At 33.5% G+C, this 11,350-nt stretch overlaps 1 pseudogene; it reads left to right on the forward strand.

Annotated features, from left to right (window-relative positions):
• Window positions 1-346: 346 nt before the first annotated feature.
• LOC149542456 (cyclin-dependent kinase F-4 pseudogene) lies at window positions 347-874 on the forward strand (annotated as a pseudogene).
• The last annotated feature ends 10,476 nt before the right edge of the window (window positions 875-11,350 follow it).

Genomic DNA, 11,350 nt, shown 5'->3' on the forward strand with positions numbered 1-11,350 from the left:
AGATTTTGTTTGTGGATCACGCAAATAAATATAAGCACAATTTTACTACAAATCATAAAAGTTATACGATATACAGAACTATCTCTGATATATGCGAGTGAGTGTTTCCATCAACTCGTCTGCATAGCATTGAAAAGTTAATCAGATAATTACTTGTGCTCTTCAAAATAAGATCAACGCATGATCTGCATATAAGTTTTTAAAATTAGCATCAGCCCATCATACTCAAATACAGAGAGTGATTTGAAAAGTCCAATAGAAACAAAAACATACAAGCTTAAATCACACTTGTCTTCCAATTAGAAAAGAGTAGTAATTAACAAAAGCTGAAACAAGAACAGAGAGAATGGGAAAGTACAGTCTGATTCAGAAGTTAGGGCAAGGAACATTCGGATGTGTGTGGAAGGCAATGAAGAGGCCAAGTGAGGAAGTGGTGGCAGTAAAGAAGCTTCGAGACACAATGCACAACGATTGGAACAGCATATTGTTCAAGAAAGAGGCAGAGTGTTTAAGATCCTTCAACCACCCAAACATATTGAAACTGCACGACACATACAATGAAGGTGGGCATCTCCACATGGTGTTGGAACACATGGAAACAGATGTATTCAACATGATCAGCAAGAGACTCGGACCTTTTCCTGAGACAAAAGTGAGGAGGCTGTGTTATCAGCTCTTGAAAGGTGTGTCATACATGCATGGGCAGGGATACTGTCACTGTGATCTGAAGCCTGAGAATTTGTTGTTCAGCAAGAACACAGTGAAGATAGCTGACATGGGTCATGCGATAAACATGAGAGAGAGTATAAAGAGGGGAGATCACCTACATCCCTACGTTGTTTCGAGGCCATACAGAGCCCCTGCTTCTTCTTAGATCTTCTTCCTATGACTTCACCATTGATATGTGGTCTGTGGGTGTTATCATGGCTCAGCTCTACAGTGTCCATCCGATCTTCTCTGATTCTTCTGAGCCTCGTGATCAGCTCTACAACATATGCTCTGTTATAGGGTGCCCCACTGCTGAGACTTGGCCTCATGGGTTGAAACTTGCTGATTCAATGGGTTTCAAGTTTCCAGAGGAGTTTGAAGGCATTGATTGTCGTTGGAATCTGAAGAAGTTGATGCCCAATGCGAGTGATGAGGCCATTGATCTTGTTAGGAGTTTGTGCTCTTGGGATCCCAAGCAAAGACCCACTGCTGATGAAGCGCTCAATCATCCCTTTTTCAACATTTTTAACGTGCATGCAAATACTAAATGTTTTGTGAGTGGGAAGCATGACAAGAGCCGGCAGAGTTTGCTAGCATCTGATTGCTTGAGAAGTTGTGAGAGTAGGAAGAATGGCAAGGGTCGAATGAGTTTGTTGGCATCTGATTGCTTGAAAAGTTGTGAGAGTAGGAAGAATGGAAAGAATAGGCAGAGTTTGCTGCCATCTGATTGCTTGAAAAGTAGTGGCAGTGGGAAGAGTGGAAAGAATAGGCAGAGCTTGTTGCCATCTGATTGCTTGCGCAGTTGTCAGCAACAGCTCAGAATGAAAGGTTTTGGTGGCATATTAACAGATTGCAGTCGACCGGTTTGGAGGCCATGATTAGGTCAATTTGTATCAATGTTAATTGAGGTTCTAAGTGAAATGGCTCATTTCAATGTGTATGATCTTCTTAAATGTTCAGTGTCATTTCAAATGAGACAATAAGTCAGAAATTACAGTTCAACCGTTTATACCCAAGTTTGATTGAAGACAAAAAGGAGATACAACGGTGTTTATTTGATACAGTAAATCCTAATATGTATATAGGTTACACTATTTTTTAAATATATTTTTTCATGATGAGTATTAATATAAAATATTATCTATATAAATAGAATTTAAACTGATAAATTGTAAATCATGATATTATTTATCTAAAAATCGGAGTCTAAGATTAGATTCTTAATTGTAAAGGTGTCTGAGTTGGGATAGGCTAATCTTCAGACAAAATACACTAAAGACAAAATAAAGTCAATTTTTTTTTTCCAAAATTTAGGAAAACATAGTGATTTTTTTCCAAATTTATTATTGTTTTCAACTACAAACTATGCAGACCATGAAGATCAAATATTGAAATTTTCAGAAAAATCAATGATATTTTTTATTTTTTGAAAATTAGTCAACTGTACAATTTGTAAGGAGGATAGTCACGTTTGTTTGAGTTTTGCTTTCAGAAAGACTTGGTTTGATTTTGGTGATCTTATTAAGAAGGATTTAATTCCACTAACAAGTCAATGATTCATTAAAATGATGTAGTTTAATAATCAACAATACCATTTTTTAAAACAATTTTATTACATCTTTTTATTTATTAATCTATACTTAGATTTCACATCCTATTCTTATATACAAACACGTCTTTTTTAATTATTTAATATTCAATTTTTATTTATAAATCTAATTTATTTTATATTAATATTAAATACAATAAAATTATATTTTATTTCTTTACATTAATATTTACTTATTTTTGTATGTTGTTTAATGATCATAACTTAATACATGAATTGAACTATAAATTGTTTAGTTTATTTAACTTTTTCAATGAATGAATGATTTTAATGGTGTTCACAAGGTTAAACAATTTTCGTATTCCTTTTTCATGTGGATCTTCTGTTACAAATCTTAACAAAAAAATTAATAGTTGGTTGATCTTATCATCTTCAAATAAATTGTGTATGTTATCAGTCTACAAGATTATTTCATATTGAGCCGAGATATTTTCATAAGCTACATATTTTGTGAAAAACTACACTTCAGTTTCAATTGCATTTCCTCACACTTAAGATAATGTGATCATGTACCCAATTGCTGGACTAACAACCTTAATTTCTCTTTAATAGAAGCCCCTAAATAAGCTTTCTCATCATGCTCTATAATTGAGTTGGACCCTTGAATGTGATATATCTTTTTAACTAGATATATCACTAACAACCTTAATTTAACTTATGCAATCTTTTTAGAACTATATCCTTTGGAACTAATGTATGATATAACTTTTGAATATTAGTCCCACATACCTCTTGATTGCTTAGTTTGATGAGGTGTGATCGCCCGACCCATTGGGTGAAGCTATCCCTTCTCTACTTGATGTGTTGCAATCCTCCTTTCTCTTCCATGTCTTGTTTATCTCATCTCTGAGATTTTCAATATCTGCCTTGCCTATGCCTTTATTGAATTCACAACTTGGTGTCTTTGACATCGTTGGGCAATATCGACTGATGTGACTAGTCTTCAAACAGCTAAAACATGTGGTTTGACTTAACCACCTCTTGTAGTTACTCCTAAAGTGTGTTCTAATACAATTCTTAGGAGTAGTGACAACTATACCTTGTATTATAGTCCCAATTGTAAAATTTTCCATTGTTCTTCACTTTTGTATACTTGTTTGATGACCATATTGAGTTGGATCTACACTCAAAAGCTCTATGTCCATACTTCTGACAGTTATAACAATATCCTTCAAATCTTTGAGTGTGCATGGTCTTAGTTCTACATTCATGTGCCTGATGACCTTGTTTGTTGCACTTATGGTAGTGAACCATGCTCTTCTACTTAACATTATGATTTACAGTCTTGCTTCTGCATGCATTAGCAATATGTCCTTTCTTACCACAATTATGACAAGTAGGTTTGGAATTCTTACCTTTGTTTCTCCTTTCTTCACCACTTTTGGATAATTCTCCTTGGACCTAATGCTTGTGTATCCTAGTCCAGATGTATCTTTGTTAGATTTAGGGGATCTCATCAGTTGTTCAAAGTACTTGATGGATTCACTAGGTTTATTGAAACTTTTAGCAAACTCCTTTTCTCTTTTTGGATCATTGTTCAACTGTTCATTCTGCAACTTCAATGTTGTTATCTCAATGTCCTTGACATTTAATTCATAATTGGCATTCATCATTTGACCCAAAGTATCCAATTGCATGTTAGCAATCCTAGTTACCTTTTATGATTTTTCTTCCAGTCTGCTTATCAAAATTCTTTTGTCATCTTCAATCATGGCTTTTTCTTCCATAGCTTTCTTTTTTTGTTTGGTCAGCTCACATAGCAATATGGCTTGAGATTCTTGTTCTCTCTGATTTCTTCAACTTGGATTTCCTTCTTTTCTAGATTAGATGTGAAACTATTGCATCAAATTCATTAGAGTTTCTATTTGCAAATACCTTAGTAGTAGTGCCTATCTCTTTGTATTGTGTGTCATTCTCTTGAATAGCAATTTCCTTCCTTCTCTTTAAAGATTTCTTTAAATCTTATCTTGCTTCATTCAACTAATGTAGAAGGTTTGTCCTTGAGGAGATTGGATCATGTGGAACCTTGATTGATTTTGGTTGTAGGGTGGAAGATCTATGCATTTGACCAATAACTTTTAGAGTAATAAGATCTTGCAGGAACCTATTCGTCAAAATGGTTTGAGGTAGAGGAAATGATGACAATACCATATTGGACATGTTAACATAGATTGCAGATAGAATAAATACTATGGAGACAATCTAGAGGAGAGGAGGGCATCTTGATGATGTGAGTGATGATGAAGTAGTGGCACCAAACTCTAATCTAGAGCTTGAAGAAGATCAAGACATGAGGAATTATTATTGAGAGTGTTGTTTAGGGAACATTCAAAGCCTATTGTGGAAGTTTTTCCTTATGAAGGGAAGATGGATACCAATGTTGTATTATATTGGATCTCTAATATGGAGAAGTTATTTGAGTTTGAAAGAACTGCTGATAATAGAAAGGTGAAGATTGTATCACTAGGTTGAAAGGTCATGTGTCATTGTTGTAAGGAAACTTGGCAACAAAGAATATAACCGTTTCCATATAACCCATAATAGATCTAAAATAAACACGGAATTAAAATCCACATGCAAGAGAATAGAAAACATACCCACAAAAATTGTGACACAAGATATACCCTGGGAAACCCTCATTTAGGGAAAAACCCAGCCTCCAAAAGCATCCATCATCATGTATTATTCAGCAAAAAATACCATTGCCATACAACCATGGAAGCCTTCATGGCCATAGCCACAACCGACCAAACTATGTGAATAAGCATGAATCCACACATCCCATGCCATGCTTTCAACCTTCACAAATGCTCTCCTTGGCTAACCTGTCAAGCCTTGTCCCGCTCGATTCTTGCCTTTTGTCTTCTCCTTGTCACACTCTCTCTCTACAACAACTACCCTTGTGGCTGCTTTTATAGTAGCAAGTCTCACAAAACCACTAAGTGGTATTACATAAACCATGTGCTAAAACCATGTGCTACCTAACCCACTGACCTCGCATTTAATATTGGGCATTTAATTCTTTTCCCCAATATTAAATAATTACATGAAATATTTTCACAATGTTACAATACAACTCATCAAGAATATTCCATGGGAATCTTTACATGTTGCACGTCCATCTAGGTACAACATTACATAATAAAATAAAATAATAAAATAACAATATTATGCAATGTGTGCAACACCCATTATCTCAACAATTGTGGTGGGAGAATTTGCAAGTTGATAGACAAAGAAGAGGAAAATAAAATATTGAAATGTGATTGAAAATAATTAACAAGGTGAAGAAGAAGTTCCTTCTTGTTGATTACTAAGTTATCTTGTTGAGGAAGATGCAAAATCTAAGACAAAATGACATGTCTGTGAAGGATTACACTAAGGAATTCTATAGATTGGACATTAGATTTGGACATGTGGATGATGAAGTAGAGAAAGTTGCAAGGTACTTGAATGGTTTGAGATCTAAGATTCAAGCTAAAATAAGTTTTGTGAAATTGGATAGTGTGGAAGAAGCATATCAATGTGCATTGAAAGTCAAGAAGATCTTGACAAAGAATCATGAACAAATACAAAGGGGTAGAGATAGTAGATTCTAGAGAGGTAGATGTAGATCTTATGGAGACAGTGACAAATTTGACAATTCTATGTATGATAAAAGAAAATATGAATGGAAGAGTGAGTATAAAGGAAAGACTGAGTGGAAAGATAGTAATTCTTACCAAGGAAGAGGTGATTCTTACCCTAGAGGTTATTTTTGTCATAATTGTTTCAGATGTGCCTATGGCCAACAAGGGAATAGGTCCTTTGAGTGTAAATACTCTAGCAAGATTGAAAATAGTAACATAAATGTTGTGATTCATAGAGATCTCAAGGGTTTACCAAGTGGACTTGAAATTGGAGAAAACTTGATGATAAGGAGAATTTTGTGTAGTGGTAGTGCAATAGGAGCTATGTTGAGTCAAGAAGGAAAACCTATTGCTTTATTTAGTGAGAAGTTGAATGATGCTAAAAGGAAGTATTATGTGTATGATTGAGAATTTTATAATATTGTTCAAGCCTTGAAGAAGTGGAGACAATATTTGTTGCCTAAGGAGTTTGTGTTGTATATTGATCATAAAGATTTATAGTATTTGGGATGTCAAAATAAGTTGAATCAAAGACATATGAAGTGGGTTGAATATTTATAGAGTTTCATATTTGTGATAAAGCATAAGAGTAGAGTTACTAACCAAGTTTTAGATGCCTTAAGCAGAAAATGTTCTTTGTTGACCAAGATGAAGATTGACGATCTTGATTTTGAAGAAATGAAGGCATTGTATGATATTGATCCTGATTTTTCTAAGGCATGGAGAACTTGTAGAGTAACAAACCTATCATATAAACTAAGTGTGAAGATTATTTTGTTCAAGAAGGTATGTTGTTCAAAGGGATTCAATTGTGTATACCAAGAAGCTCCATGAGAGTTAATTTGATTAAGGAAAAACATTGGGGTGGTTTGGCTAGATACTTTGGTATTGATAAGACCTTGGGTTTTCTTAAGGATAAGTATTATTGGACACATATGTATATGGATATTCATAAGTTTGTAAGGATTTGTGGAGTTTTTTAAGTTGCAAAAGGAGTAAGTCAGAATACTAGATTGTATACCCCTATTTATGTTCCTAAGAAACCTTGGAGTGACATTATTATGGATTCTATTCTTGGATTAACTAAGACAACAAGAGGGTATGTTTCCATATTTTCTTTTTGTTGATAGATTTATAAGATGACAAATTTCATACCATGTAAGAAGACATTTGACACAATGCATGTTGTAGAGATTTTCTTCAAAGAGGTTCTTAGATTGCATGGATTTCCTAGAAGTATTATCTTTGACTGAGACAACAAGTTTGTTGGTTATTTCTAGAGGACTTTGTGGAAGAAGATGGGTACTAAGTTAAAGTTTAGTTCTACATTCCATCCATAGACATATGGATAGAAGAAGGTTGTGAATAGAAGCTTGCATAATTCATTGAGATGTTTAGTGGGAGATAAGCTGAGTAATTGAGATATATGGTATTGACACAAGTTGAGTTAGCATACAATAATTGTGTGAATAGGAGTACAAGAAAAAACACCTTTTCATATTGTTATTGGAATATTACTTAGGGGATTATCAAATTTGAGGGATATTGCTAGTAAAGAGAAAATAAGTGATGAAGGAGAAGTGTTTACTAATTTTATGAAGTCTTTGGATGAGGACGTGAAGTTAAAGTTGGAAAAAAGTAATAAAAAATATAAGGAGAATGCTAATAAGGCTAGAAGACATCATGTTTTTGAAGTTGGTGATGAGGTAATGGTTCCTTTAAAGAAAGGTAGTTTCCCTGGTGCTACAAACAATAAGTTGAATATGAAGAAGTTTGGACCTTGTAAGATCTTGAGAAAGTTTGATAGTGGTAATGCATATGAAGTTGAGTTACCTAATGACATGGATATATATCCTATATTAATCAACATTTTTAATTTGTATGAGTATCATGAGTTAGATGATGAAGTTTTTGTACTTGGTGATTATGTTAAGATTTCTTTTTAAAGAGGTTGAATAGATATTGGATTAAAGATTTGGCAAGAGGACAAGAGGAAAGAGATACTTTGAGTATTTGGTGAAGTATTGACCAAGTACTTTGGTGGCCAAGTTTTACTTCATGTGCCAAGTAAACCTGATGTTTGTTGATGCTCAATTCCTTCTTTGATTGAGTTTTTCTATGTTTGGTTCCTAGTGCAAGATGACTTATGTATTTAATTTGGATCATGCATTTAATGTAAGAATCTTCTCTTGGGATGTGTGTAGACCATTTTGAGGTTATCCTTCTATTATGTAATGATCTAGAATATTATATAAGACATTTTGAAAAGTATAAATAAGGGTGTGTAGGCTTAGGTTAAGCAATACAAAGTTAAGGGAGTTAGAAGAGTAGAATTAGGGATCCAGATTTTAATCTGTAATTTTTGATCTTGTTGATTATAACATGGAAGGCCTCACAACTAGGCATGTATGAGGTTAAATTGTTGAATCAATAAAAATATTTTTTTGCTCTCTCCTTGGTGTTGTTCTTTGTGTGTTTTCTTCCATTGTGTTTACTCAACAAGGTGTTTAGACAATTAGGTGTGCGTTTGACCCTAATTTTCCCATTTGTCCTTGTGTCAAAATATTCTTCTAACTCTTTGTTTGATCTCATTACTTGTCATTTTCCCAATTGATATATTTTAGTGCAAAAAACTTGTACTCTTCTCATGAAACTTGAAGGAAGTATTCCCTACTTCATTACAACTATAACATTTCCTTGTGAATGGAATTTATACCCTTTATAATCCAAATCTTTTACCTCCTCTATAAATCCTCTCTTATTAGAAATTGAATCTTTATGCTGGTATACATATCCTTTCCTTTGGCTCTTAAAAGTCTAGCTAGAACCACTTCCTCTATTTGCATTACCTCTTCCATCAACTTGTCTCTCTTATTTACTCTTGACCCTCTCTTCTTCTCTAATTCTAAGTTTAAAACACTCATCCAAAGTCTAAGGGAAAATCAACCCTATCTAATCTTGTAGGTTTTATCCCAACGCATTCAAATGCTTTGCCACTTTATTTTCCTCATCTTCTAAACCCTATTTGATACTTAACTTATGAAATCACTATGTGTATGTCATCACATTACATTCTTTTTGTTTCAAGTTTGACCTTTAAATCTTCTAGACTAAATTGCATAATCACATGGGAGAATTTGATTCTTTACCATAATCACTACCATACTCCAAGATACAATATTGGTTCCTTCCTTAGCCACTCTTTCTATCTACTCAACAGTCCACCATGTTAGTATTTCTCCTATCAACTTGGTCTTAGAAAAATTACCTTTTCCTCATTCATCTCATCATATGCAAAGTAATTTTCTAGAAAATCTATCCACCCTAACACTTTTTCATTATCCATATCCCCATGATAGCTAGGAAATTTTATGGTTGTTTTTCTTTCTCAATCTGAACTTTCTTAAACAAAATCACCATCCTTTTCTCTTTAGGATATTCTTTTTCTTCATCCCCTATATGAGGAATTTAATTTTCCCTAGATCATCTTCTCCAACTTCTTCTCATTATTTGAATTGTTTATCCCTCATAGGATTTGTTTCCAAAGCTTCAAACATTTCTTGTATTAATAAACTTTCTCTTGTTACTTATCTTAGTTCTCTCTAGAAACATCTTATTCTCTTCTTTACCTTAACTCTCTATCTTTGGATTCTAAGGATTCTCTTAGTTAATGCATTTCATTGGCCATTTGATTCTCTGGAGGCAATTGCACAACCTACCAAGAACCTTTAACTCTTCTAATATAGTTACCGCAAAATGTTCCCTCAAGGACCTATTTATGGATATGATACCACTATGATGCACATGTACTTGGTCTTGAATAACTCATAATAAAATTCCAATAATTATTTACCAACTAGGTTTTCAAAGTCTATATTTCACTTGCATTTCACCTTCCCTAAGCTTCACATAATGCACACTAGGGTCCCCAAATCCAATAAGCATCCCAACACTTAAATAGTCTCAACTCATGAATTCCAATATTTACCTTGCCACAAAAATCTATAGTCTCATTTTCTAGGGTTCTAACCCCAAGATCCAAATTACTTTGATTAGGCCTTAATCCTACTAACCATCTTGATTATGTATTTCCCAGTTAACTTAGAATTATCCTTTAAAAACCTCCCAAATTATTTATACTTATGGATACCATTTTTTGAGTTATATAATATATCCCAAAACCATGTTTAGTTACTTCAGACCATCTATCATAACCAATGTCATAACACCCTTGAATTAGGTCTAATTAGGTGACTTATATAAAGAAATCGTCTAAAATACTTGACTCCCAAACTTCACACCCACATATAGTCTCCAAACCCCTTACTTTTATGTTTTTAAGTGGTGACATACCCTTCTTCAAGATTAATCACTAAAACCTTAGTTTTAATGCTTTAAAGTAGGGCTTTTTCAATCTCACCCCTTAGATCACTTTTAGACCCAAACAAAGGATCTAACACAATATACTCAACCTTCCTAAACATATTCAATCATAAACCCCCACCTTGTTCAACTATCTAGGTTAGATCGGTATATGACACCTTGAATGTTTTCCTTTCACAATTGATCATTTACCCTAGGGTATTGACTTTGTATCTTCACAATCTTCCCTGCATTTTGAGTGTTAGAATAATCTATAATACAATGTTCCATGTCCACTCTACAAGAAAACATGATTATATAAAGTAGGATTTTGGGTCCACATAATGACTTTCAAACCCTTGTAAAACTATCAATTGTGACAAAATTATGGTCAAACAACAAAAGTGACAAGAATGGATGGAAATTGGCTTTAGAATAAATTCAAATTAATTTTAACACCTTTTTATATCACTTAAAGGCCTCTTCAAATCCACAAATGAGTAATAATGAGATTTCAAGATAAAAATATATTTATATTTCCTCATAAACTATATGAAATATTATGTTTCTTACATTTCCAAACCTTGATTAGATTGATCAAATACTTCCACTATTTAGATTTCCTCTTAAACTACAGGATTTTTTTGTATCTTATTTCACCAAATCTTGATTACATTGATTAGATACTTCCACACCACCTTTTTGGTTTTCACATGAGTTTTAAAATACATCTCACCCTTACCAACTAATCCTAACAAAATGTTAAACTAAAACTACCCGTAAGGCTAAAAGTTGTCAACAACTTCAAAAGTTGGTTGACAACATTTCTTGCAAATTTGCAACTTTTTGACATCTTATCTTTCCAACTATCCTATCAACAAAAAATGGTTACATTTGGCATCCTTGTATCAAGTATGACTCAAAAATATGAAATGGTCTCACACATTCAACCAATTTGACCCATACTAATAACTTTTGCACATTTGGCCAACTTTGTGCCATAACTACATATCTTGACCATATGATCCAACTATTACATCAA

The sequence above is a fragment of the Cupressus sempervirens genome, chromosome 8 (genome assembly GCF_028749045.1).
Source record: "Cupressus sempervirens isolate cs-2001-9-10 chromosome 8, ASM2874904v1, whole genome shotgun sequence".
NCBI lineage: Eukaryota > Viridiplantae > Streptophyta > Pinopsida > Cupressales > Cupressaceae > Cupressus > Cupressus sempervirens.